This window comes from Humulus lupulus, chromosome X (assembly GCF_963169125.1).
Source record: "Humulus lupulus chromosome X, drHumLupu1.1, whole genome shotgun sequence".
Taxonomy (NCBI): domain Eukaryota; kingdom Viridiplantae; phylum Streptophyta; class Magnoliopsida; order Rosales; family Cannabaceae; genus Humulus; species Humulus lupulus.
In genome coordinates, this window is record NC_084802.1 from 76,484,986 (window position 1) to 76,500,324 (window position 15,339).

Here is a 15,339-nt window from a genome sequence, read left to right on the forward strand (position 1 = left end):
GCCCTCGTGCTTTCATTCGTGTAAAGTTGACGTGTTTTCTGTATCCTCGTAGGCGATATATCGACCCCTATAGCTGCGATATATCGACATACATTGATATATCAAACACGTATTTGTACTTTTTTAGCATATTTTGAATTGATTAAATAGCTTTGACTGAGAAAAAACGTGATCCTAACAGCTACTGGAAGGTTCTACAACTTCTAGATCTTTCTTTTAATTAAGCTATTCATCAAAAATACTTAATTCCTTAACAAACATGCTTGTGACAAGTGTCATGCTCTTATTTATTCTATCTAAACCTTAGGTTATAATGAACAATATTTCTAGGACCAACAATATTAATCAAACCTTATGTTATAATTAATATTTCTAAACTATAGGTTAAACTTATAAAATCTATAACAGTTGCTATGAGTTTCCAACTAAGTCCCGGCTTGAACCAAAATCCACAGAAACTAACATACTACAAGCTACTACTACTACTATCTAGCTAAGTAAAATTCCAAGACACTACAATTCTCCCTTACTTAAAAGAATTTTGTCCCCGAATTTACTTACCAAACAATTATGGATACCGTGCTAAGATGTCTTCCTCCAACTCCCACGTTGCCTCTCGTTCTGAACTATTACTCCACAGGACTTTGACTATCAGAATACTCTTAGACCATAATTCATTCATCCCTTTATCTAGGATGGTAACCAGTCATTCTGCATAACTCAATTCTCTCTAGAGTGCTATCGTATCGTACTTGAGGACGTGAGATGGGTTTGGCACATATCTACACAGCATCGAGATGTGAAACATATTGTGGCTATCTGCTAGAGCTAGCGGTAGGGCTAATCTATATGCAATTGTTCCCACCTTGTCCAATATCTCAAAAGGACCTATAAACTGGGGACTAAGTTTGTCTTTCTTCCCAAACCGCTTCACACCTTTCATAGGAGATATCTTTAAGAAGACTTGATCTTCGACATTGAATTCCACATATCACCGCTTGGCATCCGCATAACTTTTCTGTCGACTCTGAGCAACGAGCATATGCTTTCTAATCAACACCATTGCATCCTGAGCCTCCCTAACAGCATCGGGTCTAAGAAGTTGTCTTTCTCTTACCTCGTCCTAATGTAACGGCGATCGGCACTTCCTTCCATAAAGTAACTCATAAGGTGCCATACCGATCATTGACTGGTAGATATTGTCGTAGGAGAACTCTATAAGTGGCAAATACTTACTCCACCATCCTCCAAAATCGAGTACACAAGCATGAAACATATCTTCTAAAATCTATATGGTACGCTCGGACTGACCATCGGTCTAAGGATGAAATGTCGTGCTAAGACTTAGCTTGGTACCCATGGCTTGCTGCAAGCTTCCCCAAAATCTCAATGTAAACACTGATCCTCTATCAGATACTATGGTCTTACGGATTCCATGCACTCTTACTATTTCTTGAACATAGATGTCTGTGTACTGGTCTACTGTGTACGTAGTCTTGACAAGTAGGAAGTGAGCTGACTTGGTTAGTCTATCTATCACTACCAAAGTTGAATCGTGCTGCTTATTTGTTCGTGGTAATCCTGTCACAAAGTCCATGGCTATAACTTCCCACTTCCATTCTGGAATACTAAGCGGTTGGAATAAGCCTGTAGGTCACTGATGTTCTGCTTTTACTTGCTGGCATACTAGGAATTTGGTCACATATTCTACTATGTCTTTCTTCATTCCTGTGGATGCTCAATATTCCATGCCTGTAAAATATCCAAGGCGCACGCTAAGGTCACCTAAAAGCCTAAATGCATGTCTGAGCCGCGGGACGCTCAGGAAGCGATCCTCTCGCAACGGCCTCGCATCACCTCATGGCGCATGGCATCTTGCGAGGTCCCAGCCTCACGACACCCCTCGGTGTGCCTCGCGCCCACGGCGCCTCGCGCCCGCGCGCCCACAGCACCTCGCCCCGCGCGCCCACGGCGCCTCTCCCCGCGCGCCCACGGCGCCTGGCCCCCGCGCGCCCACGGCGCCTCGCACCCCTCACGTGGTCCCTCGGCACTCAGCAGGCAACCTCGCATAGCCCCGTCGTGGTTACGCCACGAGGGCCTTGCGTGATAGCATCTCGCGCCCTTCATCTCGAGATGGCATCTCCTATGGACACCCCACTGTCTGGAAGTGAAAGCCCAAGTATGATTCCGAAGGGTCATGATGGTACAATCTCGTACGGGGTACGGTTTGTAAGGCCCCGTATGTCTAACCGTGGCACTCATGCCAGTCAGGTAGTGGGAGCACTAGGAGAAAGGACACGGCCTGCATACTCCAAATCGGATGTCAGAGTCGACACCACTACCACCTGCACCACTCCTTTGACATTGGTAAGGACAAGTAGTGGAGACATACTCCTGGCACCTGTCCTTGTACTGGTTGCAAGACCACAGCCTCTGAAACCACTCTCCAGACAGGGTACCTATGTACTACCTGGTCCCCTGGACCACAGTGTATCTAGGGCCATTAGAGCCCACTATATAATGAATCCCATTTCCACATGGAAGGGGGTTGGAAAATTGACTGTAGCAAGGGCATCTTAATGAATGAAAATTGATTTCACCATTGTTCTGTTACAATTGTTCTTAGAGTTGATACTTAGATTCTGAGAGTTTTTCTTTGCATAATCTTAGCTCTGCGATTTTTCCGACTTAACTTAGTTGACGAGTTCTCACCGTCAACAGTTTGGCGCCGTCTGTGGGAACTTAAGTTCCAACCTACTGTTCTACCATTACTTCCAGCAAGAAGAAATGCCAAGACGTTCAAAGCGACTTAGGGAACCACGAGAGGTGGAGGTCCACCTTAACGGAGTCCAGCTGAAGGCCTCCATGAAGGATCCCCCTCCACCTAGAGAGGTGGAGCCCCCAAGGGACCCTGAGGTTCACGAGGGTGATAGAGAGGCCTCATCACCGGGCGTCCCGCCTGTAGAGAGTCCTCCAAGAGCGCCACCGGGAAATGCTAACGATTTCCCTCTCCCTAAACCACCACAAGTACCGAACTCCGGCCGGAAGGACCCGGGCCCCTCTACGCGTAGGCACGATAAGCATCCCCGGGTCCATTCCGTGAGCTCGAGTTCGAAATCTCGATTCTATGAAGAAGAAATATGTGAGCTCCATCGTAAGAAACAAAGGTTGGAGACCACCCTGGAGAACATGCAAGAGGTGCTGAATGGCCAATTGCAGGGTAAGTCAAGCATGACCTTGCCCAAGAGGAAGGAGAAAGGTCGGGAGGGGGTAGAGACCACCGTTCCAGTAGATGATGGGAGGACCCGACACTGTACCAGTAACACCCCCCGAGCGAAGCAACGCGAACATCCTAAACCACCGAAGCAGGCCCAGAAACCAGAGCTAAGGACCAACGCTACTCGTCGCAACGAGGACGAGGTCACCTCTAAGAGAGCACCCTCTGATTTACGGGAGGAGCTCAATAAAAAGAGGGCGGGTAAAGGGACCACACCCTCTATGGCGCTTCGAGAGGGCAAGGGAAAGGCGGATCTTAATCCGTTCGCTTTGAGGGACTCTCTAAGCAAGAGGAGGCAGGACTTGGACATAGAAATGAGGAGCCTGCGAAGCAGGATCGTCATCGCCTCTGGAGGTCAAATTTTTGAGAAGGAGTTCGACCATGAGTCACCCTTCATCAGGGAGATCCAGGCCATCAGGCTCCCTGTCAACTTTAAAGAGCCCCACATGACCCCCTACGAAGGAAGCACGGATCCAAAATATCATCTAGATACATTTAACGACCTGATGAAGTTGAGGGGAATTGGCAGTGGGGCGAGATGTCATTGCTTCGCTGTCACATTAAAAGGACATGCATACAAATGGTTCAAGAGGCTTAGACCGGGGTCCATCCGATCTTGGTAGCAACTTTCTGATGAATTTCTCCAGCAGCACCACGCTATGCGAGACTACACGATGCCAGGCACCAGCCTCGCCAATGTGAAGCAAGGAGAAAACGAGAGTCTGAAGAGCTATATCCACAGGTTCAACATGGAGGCAGCTAAGGTAGGAAGCCTGACCCACTGAGAGCTGAAAATGGCCATCACGGCTGGTGTACCCCCAAGGAGCAAGTTATGGGATAACATGCTCAAGAGAGAGGTCACAAACTTGGGTGATTTCTATGAGTGGGCGCAAAAGTACATTCGCGTGGAGGATGGTCACGAGAACCTCAAAGCTGGAAAAGGCTCATCACCCCCGAAACCTTCAGTCCGGGATAACCAAAGCGGTGCAAAGAAGAAAGGGGCTTATGAGGGAACGAGGGATGATCGACCCCGGAAGTACCAGCGCTTTGATGAGCGCACATAGGGCCCCTACACCTTTTACACTGACCTCACCCACGCGAGGGAGGATATTTTCGTTACGAACGAAAACCAGGTCCCTTTTAAAAGGCCCCCGCCAATAAAAAAAGATCGTTCTAAAAGAGACCCCAACAAGTATTGCTAATATCACAAGGATATCGCCCACACCACCGTGGAGTGCAACCATTTGAAGGTGGAAATTGAGGAGCTCATCCGCAGAGGACATTTGGGCAGATATGTGCGAAAGGAGAACCAGAGGCCAGAAGAAAGAGTGTCCCCATCGCGGGCATGAGAGGTGGCCCCAGAAGTGCAAGGAGAGGTCAGGACCATCTTTGGAGGACCAGGACTTGGAGGCGAGTCAAGGAAGGGGTGAGACAAGTACGCCAAGGAGGCCCGACGAAGTCCACCACCTTGCATCTTAAGTTTGGAGCAACGCCCCCTGAAGAGCTTCAAGGGCAAGAATGACTCGATAACTTTCACTGAAGAGGATGCGCAGGGGGTGCATTTCCCTCATAATGAACCCCTGGTGCTAACTGCCCAGCTTGCTAACATAAGGGTACATCGGGTCTTGGTGGATAACGGGAGCTCTGTGGACATCTTGTATCGACCAGCGCTAGAAAAGATGGGATTGAGCCTCCGCCACCTAAAGCCTTGCACTACGTCTTTGTATGGGTTTACGGGAGATTCGATACAGCCCCTGGGGGCAATCGAATTAGCCCTCACCATGGGGGAGCAACCCAGGCAAACCACCGTAATGGCTAACTTTGCCGTGGTGGATTGCACCTCAGCCTTCAATGTGGTATTAGGGAGACCCTCTCTGAGAGAATTGAAGGCGATAACTTCTGTGTATCACCTAGTTATGAAATTCCCAACCCTCGAGGGAGTAGCATGCATGAAAGGGGACCAGAAGGAAGCGAGGGAATGCTATAACATATCCTTCCGCACAGCCACCAAACCATCTGTACCGATGGCAATGGTTGTGTATGAAGGAGTGACCCACACAAGTTAGACCCACACAAGTTGGAACCACGAGTTACGGATCATCTCGAGAAGTGGTACTAGTGAGGCTTCGGCACTCAGTGCAAAAAGAACCTATGTTTAGTTTGTTCCTTGTTGTTTTAGCTTAAGTAAGTAAGAATCAAAGAGGCTACCTAGGTAACCTCCTAGTTAGATGTAACCCTTTTATTTTCAAGGTTGGTTGTAAACCGCATGCTATGAATGAAACTGTTTGCAACTTCATGTGTTACTTTTCTTCGCTACGCGAGCATCAGCCAAAGTGCCTGCCGAAATAAATTTCACCAACACTTGGGGGGCAGGGCAGGAGGCAAAAGCACACAGCTAGCAAGGGGAACCTAAAGAGGGCTCCAAAAAAGGACCCTCTATCAGGAGGATCCTAAAAAGGACCCTTTAACGGAGGATCCTAAAGAGGACCCCTTGCCCTCCTAAAAAGGAGGCTCCTAGAAAGGACGCTCTACCAAGAGGATCCTAAAAAGGACCGTCTAACAGGAGATCCTAAAAAGGACCCCTTGCATTAGAGCCTTAAGAATGGGCTAGGGTTATGAACTTATAATCGATAATCTGATGATCAAGTCGATTCCATGATTATAAGTTCATTCCATACCGGACCAGACCGGAATAGGGTTATATACATTCTAATTATGTTCTAATTATGAGAAGGGGTCATTCGAGCGTATCTAAATAGATACTATGTTTACATATGGATCCTTATGTCGTTACATTCCATTTAGGATTAGGAATAGGCGAATTCTTTGAAAGAGAAATATAATTCGTGGCGAGCCCCAGCAAACAGGAGGATCCAAAAAAGGGACCCCTTGCACCAGGATCCTAAAAAGGACCCTCTAACAGGAGGATCCTAAAAAGGACGCTCTGCACTAGGAGAATCCGAAAAAGGACCCTCTATCAGGAGGACCGTAAAAGGGACCATGGTCCCAAAAAGGACCCCTTATATCGGGGCCTTAGGCGAGGTCCTTATATGTAGAAAACAAGGACAGGACCTGGCAAGGTATCCCTTGGGTTCACAAGGATTAGCTACCCTTGTGAACATCAAGGTGGCCAAAGGGTCCTACAACAAAGAAAAAAATATATATAGTAACAACAATAATAAGTCTAGAGCGGCCACCAAGCCGTCTAGCCAAAAAGGGTCCTGAAAGAGACCCTTGCAAAAATAGTACTATGAATAACGACGAGAAGGACGCTTCTCGCAAAAAATAATAAGCGCGCGCAAGAATATATAAAAGGATAGCTAGGACCCAAGGGGTCAAAATATCCTTATAAAAGTAATCAAGAGGCACCAAAAGAGGTCCCAGTGAACCCTTTCACATGGGCTCCAAAGGACCTCCATCTTGGTAAATAAAAGAGGGGAACCAACCAAACCCCATCATACAGGCTCAAAAGGACCTCAAATGCAGTAGAATAAGAGATAAATAGGAACACATGTATACATACATTGAAAAAAAAAGTTTTGAAGACAGTACAAGATTTACAAAAGAAAAATAGTAAGAACAATAATATTACAACGGCTCAAATGAGCATACATCTACAACTGGCTGTCAGAGGTAATGAAATAACAACTTCAGGGCTTCCTGCCACGGGTGCTCCACACGGCCGCTCGAGCAACGACATGCTCACCGAAAGAAGAAAAATTGAAATTGGGGTTCTGCCTACACACGCTGTAAAGGGCATGATCTATGGACCGGTACTCAATGGCAGCCTTCTCCGCCTCCAGGGAAGCATTTCTCTCCTGCAACGAGGCGACATCGGCCCTAGCAGCCTGGAGTTCGGCCCTGGTAGCCTCGACCTCGGCCTCTAAATAAGTAACCCTCTCCTGTGACGCTGCCGCGATAGCCTTGGTCGCCAGGAGTTCGCTCTTCAGGCAGCTAACTTGGTCCCTCAGCTTTGTGGCCTTGGCAACCGCCTTCAGCTTCCTTCTCGATGAGTCAGCAAGTTTGGTCCGGACCCTTTGCAGATCAGCCTGAGTGTTCTCAAGCTCTTTCTCAAGCTCCTGGATCCGGGCCGTGAGGCAGTCCCTCTCAGTAGTAGACGCAGAGAGGTTGCTGGACGAGTCGGCAAACCGCAGAGCCACGGTATAGGCCTACACAGGAAAGTTAACGACAACAACAATAAGTAACAAAAAAAAATAATGCATGTACATCTAAACATAATAGGGCCGACGCGAGGTGCAGGAACTCACCCAAGCCATGGTGCGCCTTAGGTTTTCCCCAAGGTCCGGCAGAGCAACATTCCCAAGACCGTTCCAGTCAGATACAGGGAGGCCTGAGGCAAGTTGGATGTACCGCTGCCCGTAAGACATCGCCATCCAAGTCACCCAGGGCTCCCCATCCACACCAGAGGCACCTGGCTGGGTGAGGACAGACGACCCGCTCGCCGAAACGGGAGGGGGCGCGGTGAAAGTGGAAAAGTGAGGCCGCGGTAGATCAGAGGGAGGCTCCGGAAGATCGGCGAAATAAGTCCCCGATGGTCCAGGGTGGAGAGGGGCCTGAGTGAAGGCGTCATAGCCCTCAGGGTCAGGGAAAACATAACACCCCGGAAAGGCCTGCTGGTCTTGAGAATGAGGGGCTATGTCTGGATCATAAGAGGCACATGGAGGGCATCCTCCAGGAGATGGAGGCAGCTGGTGAGGTCCCCCGCGGTCAAGAGGGGCTTCCTCCGGCTCTTCCTCAGCCTCATCGTCATCTGAGCAAGGCTCGGCCAATACCCCCTTCATCTTCGTGGACCCAGAGATGGTCCACAACAACTTGGGGTCCGAGACAGGGGATAATTTAAGGCGGTTCAAATTCTTCACGGTGAATAGGCACACCGCCTTTTTCCTAGCGGGGTCAGCGCTGAGGAACTTTCTCATGTCTCTCGCTTCTGACCCGACAACTGTGGGTTTGGCGAATTGCTCTGCATAATACTTGCCATGATTGATATGAACGTAAGTCATGAAACAATAAGTTGTAAGAAAGTAAAAGAGAGAAAGTGATGCTCAGGGTACTTACTGGGAGTGGCCCGGAAGTCCTCGCGGACAGAGAGGGGGCCTTCCACGAAGAAAAAGTCCTGCTTCCAGGACCCCGGGTTGGACACCGAGCCCTCTATCAAAGAGGCCTCGTTGTTGGCTTTTTGTAAATAGTAAAAGCCCTTTGACTTGGGAAGGGGCATGAGGTTGTAGAGGAAATGCACCTCTGTCGCCGTAGGAGAGCGTTTCAACAGCTTCGTAAATGCAATGAAGAGGCAGCTTAAAGTAAGCCAGCCATTGGGTGCCAGCTGAAGTGGGGCAAGGTCGAAGTAGTTGAGGACCGCAACAAAGAACGGGTGTAACGGGATGGTACCACCCGCCTTCACGTTGTGCTCGCTGAGGGCCACGAAACCGGGCCTAGGACAGTTAGTCCGGCATGTCTCCTGAGGAACATATAACGCGTACTCTGGAGGGACGCGATAGTGATCCACAATGTCCCTCAGCTTTTTTTCGGACACGCGCGACACCAGTTCGGATGCCAGTAAAGGAGCATCGTCCGGTTCGTTGGAAGCCACTTGTCGTCGTGCCCTCGGCATATCTGCAAAACCAAAAGAAAAAGGTAAGAAAGAGGCAAAACACTTGACCCTCCATTTTTTCTTCCTAGCAAGAGTCTTCCACCGGGGGAGCGAATGCGGAAGTGTTAGGCTAGGAAAAACCGAGACTAAGGGCTGAAGAGAAGCGGAAGCAGCCCTATGACAGTCATCAGGCGAGGATGGGCTGGGGGGCTCAGGCAGAAGGTGTCCCTCCATAAGCTCCAATTCCCTCTGCAACTCTAAAAGGATCACCCTAAGGCTCGCTACATCGTCACTAAGGTCTGGGGGGAAAGGTGCTCCGTCTTCTCTCGACACCGAGTCAATTTCGCTCTCCACCACCCAAATTTTATGCCTAAGTTCAGCCATGTGCTCAAGATGGCAGATACGGGCCTGCCTTAAGGAGTCATAGTCCTGGTAAGGGTTTTCCTCAGGGGACTCTGAGTCTGAGGACAGGTAAATAAACTCAACCCCCGGAGGTGTGTAGGATGGACCGTCATTAGGCATGAGGCCTCATTCCAAAAGCCAAAAAGGGGTTCACGTGTAAATGAGGGGATGGATACAAAACACAAAGGAATGGGCTCAAAACCTCTAGATGCAAACACCCTAAATGATTCACTATGGGGTATAAAAAAGAGGGGCATGCAAATGGGCAAACTCACTGCAAGCTCAGGCCAAGGTACCCCATCCCGAGTGGTGCTAATTTGGACCCAATGAACGTGAGGGAAAAAGAAAATATACCTCAAGCAGGTAAGATGGAGCGTGGTCGAGGTCAAAAGGAGGTTGATGGCCAAATGCACCAGATGGTCAAATATACGCGTCTGCAAAAATAGACAAAAAAGGAGTGTTAGCCTCCAAATAGACATACCAAAAAATTGGCTCATATAAAAAAAAAATGAAATGAAAAAATAAAATGAAGGAAACTATGGAAAAAATGAGGGAGTGGGGGATTGAACCCCTTACCTCTTGAAAGAGGAAGGATTCTCAAAACCACTAAGCCAAGGAAGTAAGGTGAAAATAATAAGCCTTGCAGGAAGGCCTATTTATAAGAATTAAGGAGAATAGTCTACAAGAGCACCTGAAGGTCCTTTCCTAGACTTGGGGACAAGTGTGGATGCTCAATATTCCATGCCTGTAAAAGATCCAAGGCGCTCACTAAGGTCACCTAAAAGCCTAAATGCATGTCTGAGTCGCGGGACGCTCAGGAAGCGATCCTCTCGCAACGACCTCGCATCACCTCATGGTGCATGGCATCTTGTGAGGTCCCAACCTCAAGACACCCCTCGGCGTGCCTCGTGTCCTGCACGCCCACGGTGCCTCACCCCTGCGCGCCCACGGTGCCTCGCGCCCGCGCGCCCACGGCGCCTCGCCCCGCGCGCCCACGGCGCCTCGCCCCGCGCGCCCACGGCGCCTCGCCCCGCGCGCCCACGGCGCCTCGCCCCGCATGGCCACGGCGCCTCGCGCCCTTCGCGCGGCCCCTCAGCACTCAGCAGGCAACCTCGCATAGCCCCGCTGTGGTTACACTGCGAGGGCCTCGCGTGATAACATTTCGCGCCCTTCATCTCGAGATGGCATCTCCTATGGAGACCTATGGAAACCCCACCGTCTGGAAGTGATAGCCCAAGTATGATTCCGAAGGGTCATGATGGTACAATCTTGTACGGGGTACGGTTTGTAAGGCCCCGTACGTCTAACCATGGCACTCATGCCAGTCAGGTAGTGGGAGCACTAGGAGAAAGGACACGGCCTGCATACTCCCAATCGGATGTCAGAGTCGACACCACTACCACCTGCACCACTCCTTTGACATTAGTACGAACAAGTAGTGGAGACATACTCCTGGCACCTGTCCCTGTACTGGTTGCAAGACCACAGCCTCTGAAACCACTCTCCAGACAGGGTACCTATGTACTACCTGGTCCCCTGGACCACAGTGTAACTAGGGCCATTAGAGCCCACTATATAATGAATCCCATTTCCACATGGAAGGGGGTTGGAAAATTGACTGTAGCAAGGGCATCTTAATGAATGAAAATTGATTTCACCATTGTTCTGTTACAATTGTTCTTAGAGTTGATACTTAGATTCTGAGAGTTTTTCTTTGCATAATCTTAGCTCTGCGATTTTTCCGACTTAACTTAGTTGACGAGTTCTCATCGTCAACAATTCCCGACCACTAATATAGTGCCTTAAGGTCGTGAGTCATCTTGGTTGACCCTAGGTGAACTGAGTATGGGGTATTGTGTGCCTCTTCTAAAATCTTCATCTTAATCTCATGGTCATTCGACACGCGTACCCTACCCTTATATCTGAAGAACCACTGTCCTGATATAGAGAAATATGTCCCCTTTCCTTTTTTGACTGCAGCCATATGTGTTACTAAAGTGTCATCATGCCCTTGCCCGATCCGTATATCTTCTAATAGACTTGACTGGATGGACAAGTTAGCCAGTTGACCAATGACTACTTTTATTTTGGCATTGATCAGCTCTTGCTGTAGCAACTTTTCTATTCTGGCTAACACTGCTAGATTTCCATAACTCTTCCTACTTAGCGCATCAGCAACTACGTTTGCTTTTCCTGGGTGGTATAATATTTCACAGTCATAATCCTTTACTAGTTCTAAGCACATGCACTGCATCATGTTGAGCTCTTTCTGTGTGAAGAAATACTTTAAGCTCTTGTTGTCCGTATAAATCTCACACCGTTCTCCATAAGGATAGCGGGGCCAGATTTTTAATGTGAAGACCACCGCTGCCAACTCCATTTCGTGTGTTGGATAGCGTTGCTCGTATTCCTTCAGTTGTCTTGAGGCGTAGGCTATCACTTTGTCATTTTGCATCAGCACACAACCCATATCTTGCTTCAACGCGTCATAATATACTACAAACTTGTCGTTGGGTGTCGGTACACAAAGTACTAGTGCTGAGCATAACTTATCATTGAGCATCTGGAAGCTCTCTTCACATCTACTTGTCTAATTGAACTTCTTTTATTTCTAGGTCAGGTTGGTAAGTGGCGTGGCTATCTTTGAAAAGCCTTCTACAAGGCTCCGATAATAGCCTGCTAGCCCAAGAAAACTTATAATTTCTAACGCATTCTTAGGTCTTGGCGAATCCTTCACAGCCTCTACCTTAGCAGGGTCTATAGCAACTCTGTCTTTGGATACTATATGGTCGAGGAACGCCACTTTCGAAAGCCAAAATTCGCACTTCTTGAACTTGGCATAAAGTTGATGCCCCTTTAGTCGCAACATGGTCATTCTTAAATGTTCCTCGTGCTCGACTTTGTCCATGGAGTAAAACAAAATATCGTAAATGAACATTACGACGAATTTGTCCAAGTAATCCTTAAAGGCTCAATTCATTAAATTCATAAATGCGGCTGGATCGTTGGTAAGACCAAATGACATAACTAGAAACTCATAATGTCCATAACGAGTTCTAAAAGCTGTCTTGGAAATATTCTCTTCCTGTACCTTGAGTTGGTGATACCCGGACCGTAAGTCAATCTTAGAAAACACGGTCGCTCCTTAGAGTTGATCAAACAAGTAGTCGATCCGGGGTAGCGGGTACTTATTCTTCATTGTCACCTTATTCAACTCGCGGTAATCTATACACATTTGCATGCTTCCATCCTTTTTCTTCACAAATAGAATCGGTGCTCCCCATGGTGAATGGCTTAGTCTAATGAAACCCAAGTCTAACAGTTCTTGTAGCTGCATCTTGAACTCCTTGAGTTCGATAGGTGCCATCCAGTATGGTGCCTTTTAGATAGGCTCGTTTCCCGGTACTAGTTCGATTGTAAAGTCAATTTCCTCGAGTAGGCGGCAACCCTAGTAAGTCGTCAGGAAATATTTCTGGAAATTCCTTTATAATGCAGACATCTCAAACCTTTAGTGGTGTTTCCTTTTCCACATCCGTGACGCTTGCTAAGAATGTGTGACATCCTTTCTCTACCATTCTCTGAGCTTTGAGGGTTGAGATAATCGATGTTCGTAGTACTGAAATCTTTCCCATAAAACATAGTCTCTGACTGTCAAGAGTTTCGAACATCACTTTCTTGCGTCTACAGTCGATGGTTGCGCAATGCCTTGCTAGCCAATCCATTCCCAGTATTACGTCGAAGTCTTTCATTTCTAGTTCTATCAGGTCTCCTTCTAGTTCTATGTCCTCGATTTTGATCGGTACGCCTCGTACTATCCGTAATGATAGGACTACCTCGCCCGAAGGCAATTCTATCACAAACCTAGTTCTAAATCTTTCACAAGGTTTGTTTAATTTCTCTATCATTCCTAATGAGATATACGAGTGTGTTGCTCCCGAATCATATAATATTGTACATATATTATCAAGGATAGGAATCTGATCTGTGACACTTTGTTACTACCTTTGGCTTCTCCCTGGGTCAATGCAAAGAGTCTGGCTGGAGCCATCTTGTTGTCCCTTTTCTCTTCTTTCTTGAGCTGTGGACATTACCTCTTCCGATGACCTTCCTGGCCACAATTGTAACATCCTTTGGTGTTTGCACGACACTCACCAAGATGCTACTTTTGGAATTTGTAGCGCTGCAGGTATTCTACATAACCCGACCTATTGTTTCCATTGCTAGTCCATGCTCTTTTGTAGCGCTCCTACGCGAACCCAGAAATCTGGGTTTTTAGGGCTTTTGCCCGGGGACTCGGGGGATGGTTCCTAGGTTTTGTTTTAAGGAATTAGAGGTCCCGAGAGTGCGGGAATGGTCCCGGGAAATGGTTTTGGATTGGTTAATATTAAAGAGTGTTTTATATGTGTTGTGACTAGGTTTTTGGAGAGGCTCGAGATAGAGGACCGTGCTCGTGACTTTGGTGCATTGTGAAGCTCGGGATATAGGTAAGGAAAACTGTAGCACCCGTAGGACAGGGCATGGACCCATAGTGTTAATGCAGGGCACGACCCTAAATTGTATTACATGATTATGGTATAGTTTTTATTGAATTGTTATATGTTTGAATGTTATTTGAATTATACTATATGTAATTATAGTAGCGAGAACGGCAAAGGTGCCGAGAACGGTTAATGAGCCGAGAACGGCAGCGGGGCCGGAAGTAACACTTAGCACAAGGGATGCTTATAGTCAGGGTAGGACCCAGTGGATAAATGGGATATCCTTATGGCGAGGACCGAAACCCCAGGCTTTGGTAAGGCTTCTGGGGCGGCATGGCCGTGTTTGCTTAGTTGATGGCTGACCTGTTTATCTGTGGATTACTGGATATGTTAACTGTTTAATTTGCACACGTCATGAACTGTATGATTTTTCTTGCTGGGCTTTGGCTCACGGGTGCTCTGTGTTGCAGGTAAGGGCATAGAATGAGTCAACCAGCCATGAGTACGGAGAGCGTGAAGCGACGCGTACATGTTTGGCCTGCCCGACTGCTTTGGTTGGGGGTATTTACGAAAAATGGCTGTAATAATTTGTGATTTTAATAACTAATCAACTGTAAACTTATTTTAAGTTGTAAATAGTTTTCAAACCTTATTTTGGGATCCCAGATGTTATATACTTGAAGGTTTCAATAAAGTAAGGCATTTTCAAAAGATTACAGCCTTAACTTTTGCTTAGTCACACTTTGGTTTTAAAAACCTCGGTAATGAGTTCTTTGCACTAAGTTTCTTTTAAAAACTCACTTGGTAACGACTCTAAGGGAGTAGGGCGTTACAACTTGCTTTGTCGAATTGCTGACTATCAGGATGCCTTCTCTTCTGGCCATTATTATTGATTTGCTGATGATTGTTGTTGTGGTTCCGACCATTCTTAGGTTGATTCTGCTGCTTAGGTTCAGGCCTGCTGGCCTCTTCCTTACTAACATTCGCCTGAAGTCTTTCCACTTCTATAGTTGTTTCTAGAGCAACGACATAAGAAGTGGATCCAGGATTTGATAGCCTGACTCCTAGATCAATCTTGGGTCTGAGTCCCCTAGTGAACTTGGTGACCCTCAAGAAGTCGGTTGGAAACAATTATGGCACAAACTTGGCTAGTCGATCAAACTGTCAAGCATATTTTGCTACCGTTAAGTTGCCTTGCTTGAGACTAGAGATTCTTCCACCCTCGTAGCGATGAATGTCGAGTTATAATACTTCTTGTGAAAGAACTCCACAAATCTAGTCCATGTCATGGTGGGGACATCGTGAGTTTGTTGTACTAAATCCCACCATATTCTAGCATCCTTCTTCAGAAGAGACGAAACGTGGGATATGCGATTCATGTTGTCGAGGTTCATGTGTGCTAGGATTGACTCTACATCCCAAAGTCATTCTTCTTCCTCGAAGGGGTCGGTTGTCCCTTCAAAGTTTGGAGCGTGTTGCTTACGAAATTGCTCATAGACTAGCTCAATGTACTGAGATGGGTAACCATCCCCCATATAGACCTACTTGCTAGGGTGCTTGAGTCGCTTTCCAAA